The sequence below is a fragment of the Planococcus citri genome, chromosome 3 (genome assembly GCF_950023065.1).
Source record: "Planococcus citri chromosome 3, ihPlaCitr1.1, whole genome shotgun sequence".
In the NCBI taxonomy this organism is placed as follows: domain Eukaryota; kingdom Metazoa; phylum Arthropoda; class Insecta; order Hemiptera; family Pseudococcidae; genus Planococcus; species Planococcus citri.
The window spans coordinates 33559058-33583366 of NC_088679.1; the positions used below are offsets into that span (position 1 = coordinate 33559058).

Sequence of the window (24309 nt, forward strand, 5' to 3'; positions counted from 1 at the left end):
AATCCAGAGAGCAGGCAAAAATACATCAACAACCAAAATTTTAGGGACTGAAGTGCATTTTTTGATTTTTTAAAATAAATTTTTTTAAAACAAATTTTCACTAAAAAATGAAGAAAAAATTTACCAAATTGACCTAGAAAGCTGAAGTTTACTGCGTAGGTCTGGGTATCCTATTTTTGACCTTCCAAATCGATTAGAAATTGTTTCGACCGATTTTGAGCAGTTCTGAAGCCTTCAGCAGATTTTTAAAAGTTGAAATTTCCGAAAAATTTTACACAATGGTTGGGCAGCTAAAATTCTCTCTATGTTTAGACTGGATCGAAAAAAAACATATTCTAGATTTTGACCAAAATTGGTGAGGAAGTTTACTTTGAGAGGGAAACCGCCCAGAAAAATTTTGAGCCCATTAGCTCTCCAGAAAACTGAGCTAGGGGTTTTCAAAGTAGGGCGAATTTCGAAAAAATCGTGGTTTTTTGTCACTTTTGGGCTACCTGTGCAATTTCTCGGGCACCCCCACTCGATTCGAGTTTCTGAACCTCCATGACACATTTAATTCAAAATTCAGTTCCACTTTTAGCCTCTAAGAAGTGCTAGAAAATTAATGAATCGCAGGAATTACTATTTCTTGTCTACTTGAAAGCATTTTTCCACCATTAAAAATTCCTTTTATGAAAAACCAACGCTGGATTAATGTTCAGTAGGTTAAAATACGCCGATTACCACACTTTTCATAATCATTTTGATCACACTGTCCAAATTCACTTTCTTTACTTGAATTTTTTTTGCATCCAATAAAATGAGTGAGAAAATAAGAGTGAATTTTGAATATTATGATCAAAACGATCGCGAAAAGTGTGGTAATCGGAATATTTTTACCTACTAAACACTAATTAAGCCTTGGTTTTTTATAAAATGAATTTTTAATAGTTTAAAAGTGCTGAAAAAATGATAGGAAATTGTAATTTTTGCAAATCGTCAATCTTCAAGCACTTTGTAGGACTAAAAGTGGTACTGAATTTTGAATTCAAAAATCATAATTTTTTTTCGAAAATGATCCTACTTTTAAAACTCCTGGGTCAGCCCCGCCCTGGACAGCTGAAGGACTCAAAATTTTTCTGGATAGTCTTCCACTCAAAATAAACTTCTTCATCAATTTTTGTCAAAATCCAGGGCAGTGTTGGTTGTTCAAAACTCGTTCGTTTAAAAGATTGTTTAAAACAGCTATTTTAAATGCTGAGAAAAAAACATTGGTGTTTAAAACATAAATTCTATTTAAAACTGTTTTTATTGTTTAAAACTTGTTTTTTTTGTTTTTTTTTATTATTTCGAGATTTTTGACCATAGAATTATCACGAAATTAAAAAAAAATGATTATGTTTTTTTACACAGATTTTTACAAGGATCCATAGTCTGAATCCTGGGACTCTGGGTGGATTGTCAGTTCATTTCTGATAAAGTAAAATCTAAAATCCATTCCTATAATCTACTACCCCAGTATAGATTATGGATTTTTAATAATCTGGATTTAATCCGACGATTTAATCTGTTTACAATCCCGTAAAAAAAAAAACAGCTGGATTTTCAAAAACTGTTTATATTATTTGTAAAAAAAAAAAAAAAAAAAAAAATACTTTAAAGCACTTATTTGATATTTGTCAAACGTATAAAACATACCTAAAGGCAATATATTTTTTGAATTTTATTTACATTTCTTGATTGAACAAGAACAATAAAATCAAACAAAGTTACGAAGTACCAAAAAAGTCTCGAAAAAAAAACAAAAAAGCCTAATCTGAAACCACATTTACACACTGAAAAAACGAAATTTTTTGTTTTAAATGTGTTTTAAAAATGTTTAAAACATGTTTAAATCAGGTCAAATTTTGCACTTGAATTTGGGTTTAAAACATACCTACCAAAAAACTGTTTTTTGAAAAAAAACGTTTTTTTTCAACACTGATCCAGGGTATGTTTTTTTTGATCTACGATCTACCCTAATGTTTATACCCTAATTTCAACTTGCTGAGTCGATTAAGAAATGATTTCAAGTCCTTCTGGAGCACTCAGTGGTACATATTTTGATAATTTTAAATTTTCTAAAATTTTCTGACCCGGATAAACCTTAATTAAAAGCGCATGTAAAAATAGGTATATCACCAGCCATCATTTTTTTCTAAACTAAATTCATTTTTCTCTTTTCCGGAGAAATTTGAAATTTCTGAAGAAAATCAAAAATTCACGGGAAGCTCCAAAATGGTGTAAAAGTACGAGTAGTTTTTCAAGTTGAATTTATGGCCAAAATGAACGATTCAATCCATGCCTTTTAGCAGGACGATTCATTGTTTCAAGAGCGAGAGATGAGTAGAAAAAGACTAAAAGGAGTCAAAATGGTTTCAAAATATTCACGAAAGGATTATTTTATACCTATGATTAATTGATTACCTAGGTAAATTAAGTGCAGGATTGAAATACTCACGTAATGTAGGTATTTAGCCTCTTATACAAAGTATAGATACAAATTTTGAAATTCATATGCGATATAGGTAAAATGTAGATACGATACCTACCTATACCTTCCTAAGTTGAAACAAGTACTCAATTAAATTATACATACATAAGTACACACATAGATGTGTGTGTTTTTCGTTGATGACTTTGGATGAATGTTGAAAATATTTCTAGTTATATATTTGAGAACACTCAATTATCTATGGAATGGTATTCCTAATCTTTATAGTATGCTTTCCGATGGAATACGCTATCAGGTCGAAATCTGGTAAAAGCCGAGTTCAATTACTATAAAAGTATTATGTGAAAGAGCAAACCACGAACTTCCTTTACGAGTTTTTATAAACATTCATTGAGTACCCATCCATATACCTATACGTCGTTAAACGAATCTCGTCTCGTCTAGAATTTGGTCTTGGTCATCTTCATGCCATGGAATAAATAAATAGAAAAAATAATGATGTCGTGAAACACTAAATGCTTACCAGTTTGTATGGTATAGAGTGTTTGACAAGAGTAGGTATAGGTACGTATTTGAAGAAGAAAAATAGCTTTGTAATTTGTACACTGTCAACAAAAGAGTAAATAATGCGATACATTGGCGAAAACAAAAACAACAGGTCTACGATGAATTTTTCCAACATGTATGTACCAAGTTCGTTTACCATAATTACATCATCGTTGAAGTACATATTATTATTAATGAAGAAAGGGATCCACACGCGAGTAATTTTTCGGTCATTTAATTTAAAATGCGCGATAATACATTTCCAAAATGATTCATATCCGATGTATGGTCTCCCTCATCGCGCTGTCAATTCAATTCGCGTCGTATTCCGAGTAATTATAAAATTCGTCTAATTAACTCGCGATTACGCATTTGCTCGATGCAATTACGCAACAATTACGTCGAATCAAATACCGCTATTTTTGATCGTCGCGTCTGGCGATGATGATGAGACTCTCCAGAGCGTCTGAAATATGAGAAATGATTCGAGAGATTATCTTATACGACGTGAAAATTCCTACAGATACTCTTGTGTTTACGGAATGTGTAATTTTTTTAGAGTAAAAATGCGATTCTAATGGGCGGAAAAAATCGATTACGCGTTGGCTGTGCCGCTTTATAACAAGCCCCATTCGCGGACTAAAACGATACCTAAAGTGATAGAAACAAAAAAAAAGAAACTAGTGTAAGTAGGTATGTGGCGGATCAAACGATTCAAAATGGGAATGACCGCGTGGTGGGGTCTGGGAACCGCGTGAAAAAAATATCTTAACAATTGATCGTCTTGTTTAGTCGATGAACTGTATGGTATAGGCTACACGGGTTTGGAATTTAAAAAAAAAAAAAAAAAAAAAAAAAAGGCTGACAGTAGCTTATGCAAAAATTCTAAAATATTCGGTGATACGAGTTTAGATTAATGTTTGTGGGAGTATTTTTTTGAATTCGTTGAATCAATCTCTCATGGTTATGATTTTCTGATTAAGTGCAGCAAAGTCTCCTTATTCTTAGGAGCAAAATTACTTACATTAATTTAACAAATACTCTCTCTAGCACATACTTAGCTAATACCTTCATGCAACAGAATGGAAAAAAGATTGTAAAGTAGTGAATTTCAAAAAATTTTAATTTTATTTAAAACAAAAAATTTTCAGCAGAACGCTGCTTAGGAGAAAAAATTTGCATGAGGTGGACCGCGAGGTAGACTGAGAGAGGAATTCAACTTTTCCTCAAAATCCATCTCGTGAACTCCATAATTTGTTTATGCAACAAAATAAGAAAGGAAATTTTTTCCTGTTTCCATTGGTGTAAATTTTTTATGATCCGAAAAAAAATATCATGCTTCAAAAAAAGGAATTTTTGTATAAAAACATGCTTTGATGCAAGAGGTTGCAAGTATTAGTAAAATGTGAGATGGATCACGAGATGGACTAAGGAAGAAATTCACTTCAATTTTTCCTCAAAATCCATCTCGAGGGTCCAATAACTTTTTTATACCATAAAAAAGAAAATATTATCCTCTTTTCAGAGGTATAAAATTTCTCAAGTTTTTTCAGCTGAAAACTACTATAGGAGAAGAAGGCTGCAAGTGGAGAATGAGAAGCAAATCACGAGGTGGGATCAGTGTTAAGAATGAGATTTTTTCTGGATAAAAATTATTTCCATTTTTCAAAGTTAATATGAATTTTCATTTTGTAAAACGATTATTTTCTCAACAAAACCTTTTTGGGATTTCAAAAATTTTTTAAAACCGTTGGCAAAAGGATAAAATTTCCTTTCCTATGGAGGAAAAATTGAATTTCTTTCTCAGTCTACCTCGCGGTCCACCACCTGCAGGCTGCAACATTTTGCTGATCTTGAGCATTTTTCAGCAAAAAAATCCTTTTTTCAACCACGATGGCGGATGTGGATATGGATATTCGAGGAAATTACATCACTGGAAAGAGGAGGAAATTTTCTTTATAATGGTGGAAAAAATATTGTGGTTCTTGAGATGAATTTTGAGAAAAATTTGAATTTCTTTCTCAGTTCAATAGAACAAATTGTGAGAAAAAATATTGAAAGAAAGGTCTGAAATCTGTCAAGGCATACTCTCACATAAAAAATATAATCTCCTTGGCATTTTGTATTTGAAGTTATACAAAAACAAATTGCAAGAAAATGTTTTTTTTTTTTTTTTTTTTTTTAAATAAAAATGTTTATACCATACTTTGAATACTTACTTTGAAGACCCCTGGTTTCACCTTCATTGGCCCAATGGGTATAAAATTTGTCATGGAACATTTCTTTGGCCAAAAAAAAAACTTGGTGGAATTTTGTGCTTGAATTTAGGTAAGTAAGTATATGAGAAGAAAAAGAGAATGTGATTTAAAAAAAATTATTATACTTTGAAGAACCCTGCAGGTTTTACCTACCTTTCCCTAGGGTTCTAAAATCAACGCTTCTGCAGTGTATTTGAAGATAGAAAAAAATCAACTTATATTAAATTATTACAAAAAAATAAAAAAAAAATTGAAAAAATTTGTTAATAATTTTTTACTTGGTTTTCTAGTTTTCAACTCTTAATTCGCACCCTAAGAGTACCTTGGATTTTGATCTCATATGCACCAGAGAGATACAGAAATTCAAATCGCATCTTTTTAGGGATGAGTCTATTCTCCTATACACAACGTTTTGTGGGGCAAAAATGCAAAAAAACTGCATGTTTTTTTTCATAAAAATGAACTCTTTTTGATAGTTCTTAGCTTCATCCCTTTTTCATTTTAGGTGGCTAAATTTTTTTACGGGACACTTTCAACTCAAAGTGAACTACCTTCGTGAATTTGCTCAAAACCTAAGGCTGTAAGGCACTTATGTTTTTTTTTGATCCACCCCATTGGTAATGAATATGATGATTCATTGACGCAATGAATATCGATCATCTTATTTTTATTGTCTTGTCTTCATTATTACTTATTATTCTCAAAATCTCACCCATAAGTACCCACATTCTATTGGTCTAATGTTTCGTAGACAATGTTGACGTCGAATACGGTATTCCGGCTTGCCATCGAGGGAACAGTCGGCCAGGCAGGAGCCAGGAGTAGACCGGGAAAAAAGACCAACCTATCAAGATTTAAATTAATAACAACGGGTACATCTGAACGAGGTGAAAAAAAAACTGAAGCCAGTTTCTCAAAAGAAAACATCCATCTATTCCGTAAGAATAGCTAGGTACTTATATAAACTATTTCATGGGCAGGTCAAGACATGTTTATGGTGACTTATACCTGTACAGGTGAATATTTATTAATTGAGTGTGTTTTTGTTTAGACTTAGAGGATTCTTTTTGGTCTCAAATCCAAGTCGCGACGATGATCTTCACAATGCGTAGTATTATGCGAATTATTAATGAAGAAATTATAATACATATAACTCGGTACATGGTGAGTATTGCAGCATGGTAGGCACTAGGCAGCTACAGGTATACTATATACGATGTAATTATTGCATTTATAATTTCCGGCGAAGTCGGTGACTCCTGACTCGACTCGTTGTAGCAGTCGTCGTTATTACCATCGTGAAATACCTACTTACGTAGAAATACACACAATTTTACTTGTATCCTGTCTTCGTAGGTAGGTAATGGGTATCCTATAATATAATTCGTATTGTACTTGGGCCATCGCAAGTAGCTATATTGCTTTGAAATTCTTTCGTCATGAAGTTATAGTTCGAATGTAGGTACATCTACAGCGTACACGTTAATTCGAACGTGTTAGTAAAGGAAATACGGACCACTTATTTCGCGGGAAAATCACTGGTACGTTTCGTTTTCTTCAATATGGTTTCAGGGGTACCTTACTGTAACTCTATGATATGCATTTCTTTTAATCTGCTTTGCTTCGAACTACTCTTGTTTCTAGAGCAATTGTGACGTGATGGATTAATGAGACCGATTATGATGATTACCGTGGAGATTTCCAACTCGAACAATGACATTCTACTCTCCGTGTGGATTAAATGAAATGCTTATTATCTAATTGTTACGATATTACACGTAGGTATTCTAGAGATCATCTCGTAGTAAGTGATGTACAGAATGCACCTTGTACCTAGGCAGGTAATCGACGATTTAATTTATTATAAGTGAAGAATTCGAGCATGTATTTGAATATTTCTCCTATATTGGGTATAGTGGATATTTTCTCGGGTATAAAAAGGGTAAAATTAAGCTTATAAAATCGTATAGGTACAGTTGATTGTTAATTATCAGACGAAAAAATGCTTACGAAACGGAAATATGAACAGGTGTATTAGACTCGTCTAGAAACGCGCCAGAGTTGGAAAAAAATGACGGCTGCTTTTTCCACAAGGACGCCGAATTATTACTGCTTGGCTGCCTAGTGCCTAGTGCCTGTTTCATTCGAGCAGATGTAATCGATATAGTACTTTTTTTTATTCAACATTGTCGTATATATGTAATCTTATTTTTTTCTCTCTGCTTATACCGATATATGTATTCATAAAAGTACAGGAAAAATGATACGTGTAGGAGAAGGGAATTAATTTTATGGATTTTATGACTTACCTAAGACTAACTGTATGTAATTTAAATATGATGGCTAAAAACGCGCGAAAACGACTGGTTTCATAATAGGATATTAATTTTGAATTTCTTACTTATTTAGGATTCGTTAATCTTGAATGTGCAGGTTCCGAAAAAAAAGTACTGATTTCGTTCTAATTTTACTTAAATTACCGTTAAACATGTTTGAAAAGTAACGATCATCATAATCAAAGCCCGTAGTGTATACTTTATGAATAAGAAGGAGCCTTTTTACAAATACAATGTCGCTGTTGAAAACATGAAAAACTTCATGGTCAAAATTACTTATATCACTTTCAAGCAGATCTCGCCATTCTTGCTGTGAAATCCCATATCCATTTTGATTACAGGTAGGTCTCTGTACTCGTATATATACAGACAGGTATAGGATACTTTTTCAACTCGCAAGTTTTTAATTGTTCATCTCATAAAATTACCTGCCCCACTACCATCTACCTACAGTGCACCTGATTGTAATTAATGCCACTTAAGTTTGTGATTAAATACGAGAAAACTCTCCGATTATTTGAAAAAATACCTTCTTTTTTTTATTTCACGCAATTAAATTTAACCGAGACATTTAATTTATTTTGATCTTAATTGTGTGCTATCATTCATAATTGTACAGTAGCTTGAGCAATAGCGAGGTTTCGAAACTAATATCTAAATTTTTCATCTTTGCAATTAAAAGTTTTTGGATATTTTTCATTTTTTTTTTTAAATTGAAAAAGTGATTTAATTTGGTAGGTATATTAAATAATTGAATTTTTTGTTCAATGAATGGTTTTTTAAAGTTGCTGATGCTAAATGATCAAAAAGAATCATTGGGTAAAGCGAACATCAACCGAGATGTGTCATTTTTCCTGTATTTCTAATTAAAGGGGTGAACATTCATTCATTAGTCAGCGGAGGAATGCTGCCACATTTTATATAATTTTTGAAACATTTTTTTCAAAATTGAGGAATCGATGGGGCACTAGAGGGTTGTATATGATAAAAATGATGGATTATTTTGTGATTGTTTCGATGCAGCATCTTCGAACCCTCGACAAATAAAATTAGCATTTTCAGTTTCTTTGTAATACCTACTTGAGGAGCTGAGAATCAAAACTCACATTTGCCAAAAAAAAAAAATACCGTTTTATGGCAGATTTGGATATACCGTTTTACACTCTATAATGTGACATATTCGGTTTTTTTGGATCAAAGTCATTTTGGTGTGAAATTCACCTTCAAAACCAAGGGTTAGAATCAAAACTTAGTTTTGTTTGCAAAATTCCACAGGGAAAAGTTTGATAACAAGCTGAATTTTGGTACGCGGGGGTTTTTTGATACGCTGAACACGAATTTGGGGTGTCCAGGTGAATCCGGTGTACGCTTCCCCCTTTTTTGTGGACCTTAAGCCCCCAAATTTGTTTTTTTGCGTTTAAGTCCGAAAATATGCAATTTTATGCAAGATTTATGTTTTTTGGGTCGCAGAATACGAATTTGACAATATTTTTTTTGTAGGGGTGGGGGATGAGGGGGTTAGGGGGGCGAGAAATTCAAAATTTGACTATAATGATGTGTGATATGTCAAAATGTATGTTTTTGAGGGTGTAGATCACGAATTTGACAATATTTTTTTCGTAGGGGTCAATGGTGGGGGCTGAGGGGTGAAAATGGTTAAAAATTCAAAATTTGACTATAATGATGTGTGACATGTCGAAATGTATGTTTTCGTGGTTGTAGATCACGAATTTGACAATATTTTTTTCGTAAGGGTTGATGGTGGGGGATGAAGGGGGTGAAAAATTCAAAATTTGACCATAATGATGTGTGATATGTTGAAATGTATGTTTTTGAGGGTGTAGATCACGAATTTGACAATATTTTTTTTGTAAAGGGAATTGTGGGGGATGAAGGGGGTGAAAACGGTGAACAATTCAAAATTTGACTATAATGATGTGTAATATGTCGAAATGTACCAAGTATGAATAATTCAACTGAAAGTGAGTAATTTTCATCAATTTACTCGATTTTAGTTGTTATAAAGTCATTATAGAGGTTTAATTTACGTTAAAACTCCGTGTTTTGCCTATTCTGCCACATAAATAGGAATAGAACAAATTTTTGCACGTAGATGCACGGGAAATCCCAGGGGCTAGTACTTCAGATAGTGTATTTCAAGATGTCATTTGCCATTTTTGCCCCCGAATGGCCCGGCGACGACAACAGTCAATTATAGTGAAAAATCATGGTGAATTTTGTTTAAATGTTACAAATTTTTTCTTCCAGGGACTTTGACGGCTCTCCAATAGAAAATTCTCCATCCCCCACCCTTCACCTTTTCTACACCTTCAAAAACATACATTTTGACATATCACACATCATTATGGTCAAATTTTGAATTTTTCACCGTTTTCACCCCCTTCATCCCCCACAATTCCCTTTACAAAAAAAATATTGTCAAATTCGTGATCTACACCCTCAAAAACATACATTTCAACATATCACACATCATTATGGTCAAATTTTGAATTTTTCACCCCCTTCATCCCCCACCATCAACCCTTACGAAAAAAATATTGTCAAATTCGTGATCTACAACCACGAAAACATACATTTCGACATGTCACACATCATTATAGTCAAATTTTGAATTTTTAACCATTTTCACCCCTCAGCCCCCACCATTGACCCCTACGAAAAAAATATTGTCAAATTCGTGATCTACACCCTTAAAAACATACATTTTGACATATCACACATCATTATAGTCAAATTTTGAATTTCTCGCCCCCCTAACCCCCTCATCCCCCACCCCTACAAAAAAAATATTGTCAAATTCGTATTCTGCGACCCAAAAAACATCATCATCGAGTCGTATAACCGCTCGTGGTGGTATCGCGTACAAACCAACGCGTACCCTTATGCCGAAATGGGTATTTGGGCTAACATCCTTTATGTTGGTGTTGCCTCTATCGCGTTGATGACGTATCTCATGGAAATTTATTTTCGAGCTTCCACTAGTAGTTTCCCGTTGCTTACTAGTGACATCTACACAAGCACCTTGGAGCTAGCCGGGTAGTTTAGAGACCCTGAGCTCCTCAGTGTTGACCTCTATAGACGCTCGAACCAGTTTCAGCTTTTTGATTCCGCTAACAGATGGCGTGCATTATCTGTTAGCTCGGCTAATAACTGGTAGTCCCCCAGTACTTGGCGTGTAATGTTGATAATTGCACGAAAGATTTTTAATTACACGCACAAGCTTGCCTCTGTAGCTGGGTTTGAACCGGGTACCTCGTGAACGGAGGTCCGCGGCTCTACCTACTACGCCACATAAATCTTGCATAAAATTGCATATTTTCGGACTTAAACGCAAAAAAACAAATTTGGGGGCTTAAGGTCCACAAAAAAGGGGGAAGCGTACACCGGATTCACCTGGACACCCCAAATTCGTGTTCAGCGTATCAAAAAACTCCCGCGTACCAAAATTCAGCTTCTTATCAAACTTTTCCCTATCGTCGTAATTAAAACAGTGAAAAAAAATTTGATTGCAAATCTTGGAGTCAAAACTCACATTTGCCATTCTTTGTCTGGATATTAAAGCAGAAGGGAGCTAGGTGAAAATCAGTCAACACAGGGAATCGTGTTCTAGTAGCGCTATCTAATGATTCATTTTGGTATTATAAGTTTTTTCAACTGGCAACACTACTAACTCAGTTTTTCGCGTTTTTCTCAAAATCGTTTATGGTGGCAAATGTGAGTTTTGATTCTCAGCTCCTCACTTATTTTTATCATTATTCAAAGGCATCGATGAAGACGGGAGGGATGGCCATGAGACCAGAGGTCAAATTAAAAAAAATGATTCTTGTTGAATTTTGGTTAATGTTTTTCCTTATGATTTTGTTTAAGAGAATTCTAAAACACTCAACTTGCCTACTGTTAATTAAAACGTGTTTGAAATACTCAACATGTTTCAAATAAAAAATATATACCTAAGTACATAGATTTTTCATTATTTTTTTGTTTAGTAAGTATTTTTGATTTCTATCTTTCATAAAATGAAAAATATTCATCAACTTTCTGAAAAACTTTCATTTTTTTAAAAAAAGCTAGAAAAAAGTATTATTTTTTTTAGAGTGAAAAGTAGAAAAGAAACATGGCTTAAAAGAAAATTTGTTTTTCCCCAGAGTGTTTTCTGTAAATATTTAAATGTTTTTAAAAATAATCTGAATCATGAAACGTTTGAAAAATCACAAAACTTTAGTTTACTGTACCTTTTTCAAATTTTCTAATTGTATAATTTTCAACTTTTCAAGCTCACCATGACAAGTTAATGATTGAGCTTTCCCCTAAATAGTTAAGTATAGAATTTTTTAAATTTCAATTCCAAATTGTCAACCTGTTATCTATTTTTTATTTTTTGTTGTTGAAATTTTACAAAAAAAATGAGCCAAAACTCTGAATTTAAAAAGAGTGTTGAGAATAAGAGACCTTTAATAATGAGTAAGATTTTTTTTTTCAGAAATTGCAAATGTGTGAAAATTAGAAGCCCTCATTCTTCTACATTCTACATACAACCATCTAGAGGGTAGAAAAGAATCATGATGAAAAAAAAATCAGTGAATTTGTGAGATATGGTTTCATTTTTTGGTTCGAGTTCATTTGAAATCAGTCTGAAAATTGAACTGAAATTGAAATTTTCGGAATTAATTTGAAATTACATAATATTCGCTGAAATTTTCACAGATGAACAACTTTTCAAATATGTATTGGCAAAAAAAAAAAAAAATAGATTAAAATTTGAAAATTTACCAAAATTTACCTGGGTAAAAACTTGATTATTCGAAATTCATCGGGAAAAAATTTAATTTGAAATTTGAACAAAAATTCAATGAAAATTCATTGGGTAAAATTCGAATTTCATTTCAGTAAATTAAAATTAAAACATCAGGTAAAAGTTATTTGATTTTAAGTTGGAATTGAAATTCCTAGCCTTCTTAGGTTTACCAGATGAATATTGTAAAATGTCATTTTGATTTGAAATTGAAATTAAAATTGACCAAAAAGTCAGTTTCAATATTTCAAGTTTTTAAATTAAAATCAAAATTCACCAAAATTCAATTGGTTTTAAATCAAAATTGAAATTCATCGACAATTCAACAGAAGTTGAAATTTTTTTGATACTGAAATTAAAATTCACTCTAAATTTTTCTTGTTTGATTTAAAATTGCTGGAGAAAAGTAAACGACGAGATAATGTAGTAGGTGCTAGGTAGTTCTCAGTAAAATTTTGAATTTATTTGAAAATTTTAAAATTAATATTAAGTATAGGTACATACAACTTGTATTTTTTTTTTTTTTTTTTTTTTTTACAAAGTCCAACAACTGTTTTTAGTTGATCGCAACCTTATCGCGGGTGAGATGAAGGGAACGAGGAGCTTTTTTTAAATTTCAGCTTTATTTCGTAGTGTTCAACCGTGTAAACTGCGTACCTATAGATCGAAAGAAAACGAATTTTTTCGAAGATGGGGACATTAAATCAGTCGAAACTAGTGTTCTTCCGCTGAAGTAAAAATACAAATTCAAAAATCGTCTTGAATGGAAACCATAGTTCATCGAACCATCACGAACATGTATCAGAGAAGTAAAATGATCACATAATTAGATTCTATTCGCGTTATTCGATCACTTAATCAATAACAACGACGATCACAGATGACAAACATAAACACCGGTTCCGGACATGGGACAAGATATTGGCGCAATTATTATATTGATAGGTACTTCCAGCAGCATAGGATAGGTAGTTAGGTACCTAACGGAAGTCATGAAACATTTTAGCGGATATCGCAGACTGAAATTTTAACTTACACTCGTTATATTCGTGTTTACATTAATTCTCCATATCCTATGGTCAGGTTCGTGTTACCGGCGTTCGGTTTGTATAAATGCCAATTTTCATTTCAATCGATGCTAATGAAAATTCATCAAGTACCTATTCTACATACTAACAAGAAACCCTTTCTTAATTCTAAGCTGAGATTTAGAATCAAATGAAACCCCCCCTTTTTTTAAAGATCACGTAGAAATTAGACCTTTTTACGCGAACCTTCCCAAGACTCGAGTTTTACTTCTCGATTCGAAATTCGAAGTCAAACCACTGAGAAGAAAAGAAAATACCCTCACAAAGTGAACAACATCGAGGGAGATACTGAATGAACTGCAAGACGGTTCGAAATTCTTTCACCACTCGAAACGACCCTTTTCACCAATTAAATAAACTGATAAGAGAAACCAGATGAGCACAAGCCTCAAGCCCAGGTCGTAGATTTAAGTGCATATCGCGGCGGTGGCGTGCTGCCTGCTGCTGCAGTAGGTCGGAATATTCTTTGAAGGAGGCGATTTGGGTAGGTATAATTTAATCCGAGCATGTGTTCGTAACTCCAGGTCCAACAGGACCAGATGTTTTGCTTGTTTTTTCCTATACTTATTCTGTAGTCATATGTATTATTGGTACAGAATCTTAATCATACGTGATTCGAGTCGCACTCGCTCTCGCAGATGCAGAAACCTAAATTTATAGCCTGAGATTATAATCCTTTCTTCGCCCTTCAGTACAGAGAAACAGAAGATTACCTACCTACCCAAATCGTAAGTATTTTGAAAACGATGCAAAGCAGACTGAAAAAGACGGTACTAATAAACGAAGTAATTAGACTCTTTTGCTTGTTAGTGTTGTTAAATTTACTCAAATATAAAATACTTCGCTAAACGCTTCATTAAAAATAAGCACCTATAGGAATCTCGTTCCAGACTTCAGAGAGAGAGAGAAAAAAAGGACCGTAAACCATATCCACGCTTTTGTGTACTTACTTTATCGTCAATAAAACTGGCACGCGTATGTATGTACGAGTTGCAATGACCGTGAAAAATGTACACACACGTAATGAATTCTGGACATTTTATTAAGCTCATTAAAAAGTTCATCCGCAGTCTTTGTTCATTACTTTGTATTCGGTTTATGATCACGATCACCTCTTTGCATTTCTAATTTTCATCGTATTTAGCCTCAAATACATATATCGGTGTGTCTTCTGGTAAATAAATGGTAGGTTATTAAATGGTAATATCGAGTAGAGGTGTGAAGGAGGGGAGGGGGGATGGTCACCAGTTATCTCACTCGCCTGTCTCGTCTTTTCCAAACCACAAATTCACATAACAGTGTAAAAACGAAAAATTCTCGCTTGAATTTTTTTTTCGTCGAACGAATGCATTCTTCGAGTGTACTGGAATTTAGCAAGTAACAGTTTTCTGTAAATATTTCAAAACTACCAATACCTAACCTATAACCGTCTTTGATTTTTATTACCATGTTCCAAAGATACCTAGTAATAAATATACCTAACTGGCGTGGAAAAATTTCTGATCAGAAATATGTAGGTAGTTATTTAACTGAATTGTTGTAAAATGCGTTCCTATAACTTATTAGTTATTGCTAAATTAAACTTTTTCTGAAAGGTCTTAAAACAGTTTTATATTTACGTTTTTGACGATGCGAATCGGTGGACACGTGCTATGTTTTGAAATGAACAATGCAGCTGGTAATTTGTATGCATTTGGCGACGATGGGTGACTGCGACTGTTCCAGAGGTGCTATTATTATTATTGTTATTAATTATTATTTCGTCTATATTGATTTTAGCATCGATAACATGTGCGACGATACGATACGAATACACGAATCGTGCTTTATTTTTAATTTCGTTGGCGTACCCAGGTTCATTATTGCAGCACGATGAATAGAACTAGAAGAAAAGAGTGATTTTATAAGGAAGTTTGTTTTGGGTTTTTGATAAACTGCTGTACCAATACCACATGTACTTTGCCTACGTACTTAGATAGGTACCTATTGTTACATGAGTCATGAAAAATATGGGTGATTTTTGATAATTTTTTTACTAATAAAATAGGTCAATTTAGTACTGATAAATTTTTATTGTACCTATACTTACCTACCTAATCTTTAATAAATTTAAATGTGCCAGACAAAAAACATAGGATCAAAGTACTCAGGTGAAAATAAACAAAGAATGAATGAATTTTTAGTCGGTTATTTTGCAATCGAAAACTTTACGGGTTGTAATGGTTAAAAATGTTGTACTTGATCAAGGGTCTGCAGCCTGCTGCACTCAGACGAGGATGCAAAATACATAAATTAAATGAATAAATGATTCTACTTCCAGTGTAATTTCAAGTAACTAAATCCCATTCCAATTGTAAAAAAAAATAATACTGGGTAATTCTCAAAAAAAAGGTCAATTTTGATGTGCATAATTTTGAAAAACAAAAATCATTTTTTTGGAAAATTTCAAGTGGGAATCATTTGTGTAGGTGTCCCAGATCCCTTTTCCAGTGATAGCCTCAATTCAATCCCCCCCACTGTGGGCCCTGGCCCCCTAAAACGGCGATAATTAGGATTCGACCCTCATCGATGTGTAATATGTCAATTGATATGTTTTCGAGGTCGTAGAATTCGAATCTGGACTTATTTTTCTGGTAGGGGTGGTGGTGAGGCGTAGGGAGGGGTAAAATGTCAAATTTTGCTAAATGTTATATGTCGACTAGCGCGATAAAAGTACAGCTGTCTGAAATTTAGCCTAGTCGAAGGACAAATGAACACTGCACAAGCCGAAGGACAATCTCAACGTTTTTTCGTTTCTATTTCTAGCCTTACTTACTGGACATTACCTATTTGATTTTAAACACGTAATAAATGTTTACTTATCATGTAGAATAACTTCCCTTTCTCACAATCAATTATCGTTTTTGGCGGGTTCGTCATCAGGGTAAATAAAAAGGCAAGCCGAAGGACACAGATTTTGCGAAATATCAAAACTTCGCAGATAAGACAAGTACGATCAGAACGAGCTGTAATGTAGTTTTTTATAAAAACGAAGCAGGGTAACATTTCTATGAGAACAGTGAACCAGTGCAGCCACTCACCAGAAAAAAATGTTGGATTGGAAAGCTACCAAAAATAATTGAAAATTGCTCTAAAATTTTCGCAAAAAGTGTGTAACAGTTTTCAAATGTGAAATGTCAGCTTCCTATGGACTTATTGCAATTGCAATTTGCACAATAATGGACCTTCGTGTTCTATATCTAATAATGAGAATGTGTCAATTTTTCCAAAAAAAAAAAATGAAGTTCATGACACTTTATAACATTCATTTTCAAAAACATGGCGTGTGACAGCCAAGTCGAAGGACATTTGGGGTATAAAATCGAATGTACACCAATGAAAGGAGGGGCTAAAAATCTCAATACCATATGTGAAATGTGTGGGGGGTGATCCTTGAATGGACCAAAAAAAAAAAAATTCATGCTAAAACCTTTGAGAAATTTGCCATGTACACGATTTTTACCTTTTTTTGAGAATTACCCTACATCTTCACATGGATTTACCTACCTATTTTTAGAGAAATTTTTGAAATTGGAAGGCGCTAAATCGAGAGATTTTGCAAAAATACATCATCACCAAAAATGTCAGAACCTAAGAGTGCATTTTTCGATTCTTGGTAAATTTTTAAAAATCAAATTTGGGTCAAAAAAGTTTTTAAAAAATTAAAATTTTACCACTCTATTTTAGGCTTCCCAAACAGACTAAAAACGTTTTCGAACCGTTTTAATCAGTTCTGGAGCCTCCAGTCAGTTTTTAAAAGATAGAATTTTCACAAAATTTTACACAATGAAGTTAAAAAGCTAAAATTTACTCATTTACTCGTATACCAAAATTCCAACATGCTAAATCGATTGGAGGTGGTTTCAAGCCATTTTGGAGCCTTTATAGCAGCTTTTCGACAGATTTATAAAAAATGACACTTGACCAATTACACATTTTTTTTTTTTTTAAATCGGTTCCAGCTGAAAATTTGAAAAATATGCAGCTAACTGGCGGAAAGTAATAATTTTAGAAAAAATGGAGTGGACCTAACTTTGAAATCAATTGCGTTAAAATTCATTTGAGCAGTTTTTATGGCACTTTTTTAAAAATCGAATTTCCACGAACTTGCTGGAGGCTCCAGAACGACTTGAAAATACTCTCAATCGACTGGATATGTTGAAAATAGCGTAGGTACAAATAAGCAAACGCTGGCTTTTCAACTTTATTAGGTAAAATTTTGTGGAAATTTCAACTTTCAAAAATTTTCTGAAGTTTCCAGAACTACTCAAAATGCCTTGAAACCATTCCCAATCGATTTGGAGAGTCAAAAAATAGGGTATATAGGTATATACATACCTACAATATTTCAGCTTTCTAGGTCAATTTGGTAAGATTTTGTTTTTTTTTTTGCATTTTTGATCCTGATTTGATTTTCAAAAATTCACCAAAAATGGAAAAATGCTGTTTAGGTACTTAAGCGCCTGAAATTTTGACTGAAGATATGTTTTTGTATTCTCTTTTTCCGCATTCAAGTATTTTTTTCATCGCGATTTTTTGAAATCAAAAATTATTTGTAGACTCTTCAAATTGCAAGTCAAGCAAAAAGTCGTAATAGGTCATTTTGTTCATTTTTCGAAGTACTACCGACCCCCATGATCAAATTTGGATTTTGAAAACGTATTTTGCCTGTTCAATTGGACACCCTGAAAGCAAAGCCATTTTTTGTGGGAACGTCGGAGTTATCCTAAAGTATTTTTACGATGCCAACATTTTTTAAATTGTTTTCAGGGGAGGGGAGGGGAGGGGAGATGGTTGACGCTTTTTACACTTGATACAAGGAAGCGACTCAATCTGACCGAGATCAAGCTAAATTGAAAAAGAATGTCTCTAATCTCCCATAAATAAAATTTTAGTGCTGAAGTTCATTTTTGGATTTTTGGCCAACTTTTAAAAATTAAAAAAAAAATCAAAAAGCTGCAATTATGAAAAATTTTTGCTTTTTTGTTGTTTAGGTATTTTTAAAAACAAAACGAATTACCAGTGGCAAATAATCATCCTATCTCAATCGTCCAACTCAAAAGAAAACACTTTATAGAGCCACTTGGAGCCTCCAGAATATTTTCAATTTTCTCTAGAAATTTCAAATTGCTCTGGAAAATGTCCAGAAATGGACTTTAACACAAAGTTATACCTTTTCTCCATTTTCCGACCCATTTTCAACTTTTCATACTGATCGAAAAATGAAAAATTTAAATTGTGGATGGATGAATAATAATTAGATAAGTATACCAATTTTTCTTTTTTTTGAAATTCTGGACATTTTTATGGGATGAATCATTTTGTCAAATTACTTCGCTTGCAAACAATTTAATCACATTCAAATTATTTGAAACTGGTTTATTTTCCTCTGAATATAGAATAAGCCCTAATGCAGTAACTAAATACTTACCCACGATAATAAAATAGACACTTAGTCATCGCGAATTTAATAGTGAACCGTTTAAATTGTTATCTTAAAATTTGACATTGGTTTATTTCGCAGATAGACTCTCAGTCATTGATCAAATAGCAAATTTCTTTTAAAGTTACCAATATCAAAATGTCTATTTGAAAAATGAAATTAGTACAAAATACCTAAGTTATCATGGAGTTTATTTATTCAGTTTTGTTCCTTCTACATGCACTACCGTTTATCTATCTATTGCTCAAATAGAACGCTTTAAAACAAACAAAGATACTTCTATCATTATTATTGTAGGTACCTAGTTATCAATTTTCACAAAAAAAAAACTTGATAGGTATGGATACTTTGCCTTTTTTTGTGTACTTAGATCGAAATTTCCTGGTATACCTATTAGACATACCTTTACTCAAATATCATTATTTGAATTTATTTTCCACGATACATACTTCCACCATTATTATTTTCACATAGTGTGTTTACTTTAGTGGAATGAATCAGTTCAAGAGTATAAACATCGTCATTCATTATTTACATTAGCCTAGTTCATTTTCAATTCATTCATTGACTCCATTAATACCTAGAACTCAAACCTATACTGTAATTGAGATACGATAAAATTTCGCGTGAGATGAGATCTACTTGCCAATTATTACGGTATCCGGACAATTTACCTTGCGCAATTTACCCCGCGCAATTTACCCCGCGCAATTTACCCTGCGCAATTTACCTCCAGAGACAATTTACCTCCACAGACAATTTACCTCAAGAGACAATTTACCTCCAGAGACAATTCATCTCGCGCGAAAATTTACCTCGTAAGATGATTGATCTTATGAGAAAATTTACCTTGTGAGAAAATTTACCGCGTAAGGAAACACCATTTGAAACATGCACTATTTTATTATCAAAGTTTTCATTCATAATGACATGAAATAATTCTCAAAGCACGCTTCAAACTCTCAGTGATAGATATTTACGCTAATGTATTTAGATTTGCAGCTGCCTTAAAAAAGGAGCAGTGTATAACCGAGGCTCAGTATGAGCAAACGATTGCCAGTGAACCTCCTCAGAAAAAAAAAGAAAGGATGCCACCCAGAAGCTGAAAAATGTGTGGTTTCGAAATTTTCAGAAACAAAAGATGAAGATCTTATGGAGTACCTATGAGGAGTTGCCCATAATATTACATATTGAGTACTACGATTTCTCCTCCCCTTTCGACAGTAGTAATCGATCACCTGTGCCGGGCTGTGCAATTTTAATACTTTATTTTTAAATATAAATTTACCATTTTGTGTTCCTGAATTTGTCGTGATTGCTTTTACATGTTACTTAAATGTTCCAAATAGGTAAATTTTCTCACGAGGTAAATATTCACACAAGGTAAATTTTCTCACGAGATCAATCATCTTACGAGGTAAATTTTCGCGCGAGGTAAATTTTCGCACGAGATAAATTTTCGCACGAGATAAATTGCGCAGGGTAAACTGCGCGGGGTAAATTGCGCGGGGTAAATTGCGCAAGGTAAATTGTCCCCAAATCAATTATTACAAATTATATCATACACAAATACAAACGTTCAAGGTAATCAAATAATTCGAGTAACACACTACGTAGTGGGCCCAGGTCGCTTTTCTCAAGACGTTGACGTGTCAAATACATCAATTGCACTTTAGGCTACATCATCTATGGGCTCTGCTTATACGTTAAGATGGGGTATTAAAACATCACGCCTTTAAAAACAAACAAACATACCGAAACAATTGTACTTTTGTGAAACTATTTTCAGCACATAGCACATTGCGTGTTCATTACGAATTCGAAAAATCGTCGAATTACAAAAGAATGATGTGAAAATCCGCCATATACGAACTTCAAAAGCGTGCCATCAACCTTCAACTGATCACCTAACGTTAATTTTTTCACAACAAAACGTTAACGTTAACCATGCAAACGCTTTTATTCTAAACACATCCTGCCACTTGACGCTCATTAAGTCGCAACTCGAGCAACTCCTCGCCCAAGATGAATATAATTTCAACAAACACAAAAAAAAGGGGAAAATAAATTCAACAAAAACAATAGAAATTCCTCGCATAGTATTCCCAAGACATGCTCGAATTCGCAATTAATGACCTTAACGTTAGACCACATTATGCACCTAATGTACAACTTTTTCCGGTGGAATTATTATGGTATGCGGACATTTGACTATTTTTGAGGAAGGCTCGTTGTTGTGTGATGAGTTTTATGTAGGTAGGTTCGCGTTTCGTTAGTTTTTATGCGATTATTTTCGCGTTTTGATTTTATAAAATATGCAAAAGTTGGCCTAGGATAGTACATATAAGCAGCTAAATGGCCAATTAATTTAGAAAAAAATTTCTTAGACTTGGGATTTTTTTTTGACAGCTGTGTCATAAATTCGACTAGTGCATTTATAGGTACTTTAAAAATATCGTCATTTTTTATTTTTAAAGAAAATTTGAAGAATGATGTAAGACTGCGTAGTAAAAATAGAAAATAACAGGTGTAGGATTTTTTACTTTTACCTTTATCCTGCTACTCTTATGCATTTTTGTTTCAGTACAAGTACATGATCATGTTGAAACGGCAACTTCAGTCTTCATCAAAATTGTGTACGTTTGAAAATTTTCTCAAAATTATTTACCTTGAAAAATGTTTCATATGTAGATAAGTAATTTTCCTGTGTTTAAGTTTGAAAATTTTCAAAAAATAAATACTTGAATGAATAAAGGGTCACTAAAAATTTTTTTGGCCTTAAAAATTGGGAGAGCTTTTTTCGTATGATACAATTTTTTTCATAAAAGATCTAAATTACATAAAATAATTTATTCTCATCAATTTTTAAAAAAAAGAAGGTCGTTTAAAGCATTATTTAATCAATCAACAGTTTAACTCATCCCTCATTTTTCATTTAAAAAAAAAAAAATTGATGAAAAACATGAAAAATGTTTAAATATAAAAGTCTCCTTTAGGTAAAGAAATGATTTTGGAGAGAAGTTACAAGCTTTCACGGATTTTTTTTTGGTACATATTTGGATATTGGAGTAAACTTGATAAATGTTTTGTTTATTTAGACAATTTTGAAGATGGAAAAAATGTAGACCAATTTTTTGATGATCATCTTAGAAAGTTGATAATAAGTAGGTATGAAAAAGGCCATCTGAATTTTTTGGTATAAATTAATAGATAAACATGAAAAGTTATGCTTGGGGTAATTTTTTCAGGATTTTGGAGCACAGCGGCTTGGTCCAGATTTTCTCAAAGAGGGGTTAAACCAGATTTTTAGGCATGAAAAATCAAAATTACAGGTAAGTTTCTGAAAACCCTTCGTGATGTGTGATTCGAAAAAATGGGTCCTAAAAACAAAAAGAAGTCCATTCTTGCATGTTTTTTTTAAATTTCGGCTCGCAATGGGAGGGGCAATAGCCCTCTTCGCCCCCCCTTTGGCTACGTCTCTGTTGGAGCATGAACGCGATAGAGTAAAATTATTTTTCAAATTTTTTCAGCCAATTTTTGGCAGGTACTGAAAAAAGTAGCAACTCTGATTTTCACCGTATCCTCAGAAAGCGTTTTCTATCGGCCTTCAAACTGAAAAAAAGTCCAAATTTGCACCCTTTTGAAGTTTTGGACTTACCAAGGTTCAAAACTTATGATTTTAATATCCCTATCTTTCTCATAACTTTGAATCTTACGTTAGTCCTCCCTTTAAATGCATTCAGAGAATTCAAGTTATGCCATTCGACATCTTTTATCAAGGTTTATTCAGCCACATAAAAAGTACAAGTCAAAAAGTCATCGACTCCAAGCGCAAAAAGCTCAGTGATTTGACATGGAATGATCCAGTGGACCTTTTTCATTCTTCGTTAAAAGTAAAGCCACAAATACGATTCAAGGAATCATGATCGCTGGCAGTATATTTCATAGCCAAGGTTTTTGTTAGATCAAAGATCATCACTTCTTACCATCACCTTGATGGTTTGTTAGTTATATGGATCGGGGTGCCAATGAATATAGGCAGGAATTTTATTTCACTTCCCTTCGAAACTATTGCCCTCTTACCAACAAATGAAATTCTGAAATTCTGAGGAAAAAAATTGTTTTTTTTTGGGGGGGGGGGCTCAACCACCATTTCTTATGATGTTTCACATGAGAATTCACTGCAAAAATAAAAAAATAGGCCTACCTACTTGAATTTTATAAAAAAAGAAGTAGTAAGTACCTACAAATTACAATTTGAAGTTTTTATACTCTGAAATTCTCAGTATGAGTGATCAATTTTAATTTGTTGCGATACACTTTGGACTTGAGAAAGGTACCTACCTGGTTAAGAAAGACTCACAACTCCTCTCTCCTCAAAATAATTGAAACATACTTCTCCATAAATCATATCTAATTGATCATTTTATACTATCACTCTGCTTCAATGAAAAAATGCAATAGTTTCTTGCTCGCGAGGAAATTTTCGAAATTCACACGAATTGCTGTATCTATGTAGTTCAAAACCACCCGCCCCCCAGTCCGTGAATTTCACCGTTTTGAGCCATTCTGGAGTTTCCAGGAAACTTATCCACACTTTCAATAGCAAATTCAAAATACTGGAGAAATTTAAAATCATGCTGGAAGCTCTAGATTGGCTCGAAATGGTAAAATTCGGATTCCGAGAGGAGGGGGATATTAGTTTCAGGACTAATTTTCATCATTTTTGCTAATTAAGTACCTATATGAGTAGGTATTTTAAAACAATCAAAAGTTCACCAAAATTTGAAAACTGAATTTGGGCAGCTTAAATTTTAGTTATGAGAGATTTCAGACCACGATTTTATTCAAAAATTGCGGTGGAAGTGGACACCTCGAGTGGTTCCCTTGTAGACCTATCTACATCGAACTTCTGTGGTCTACTTCTCTGGCGGTGCTTTGGATAAGATTATAATCTGATTTTGATTACCTTTTGTGGCATACTTCATAATAAAGGCTGCTTAAGCCTTGCTACATTTCAATTGAATTTTAGAATTTTCTGTGCTAAGAATTTTCTTTCTATTAATTTCACGCGATAAATTTTCCAAACACCTTCGATAGGTGTAGAATTGATCGCAAACAATCAAATTGGCTGCATTTAAGCCAAAATTCAATTCAAATCACAGCAAATTCCTATGAAATAGAACATACCTATATGTTCTATTATAGGCAATTTTTAAAAACTGACCACATTTTATAAATGAGATTTCAATTCTTCTTTCACAGATGACAATGACCTCGTTTGCTCATTTTAATCAGATCCACCAATTAGATTTG

General features: G+C 33.2%; 1 protein-coding gene across 2 annotated transcripts in view; it reads right to left on the reverse strand.

Annotated features, from left to right (window-relative positions):
- Traf4 (TNF receptor associated factor 4) overlaps nucleotides 1–24309 on the reverse strand; it is a 126537-nt gene that overhangs the window by 32418 nt on the left and 69810 nt on the right. The gene's annotated exons all lie outside the window — the stretch shown is intronic.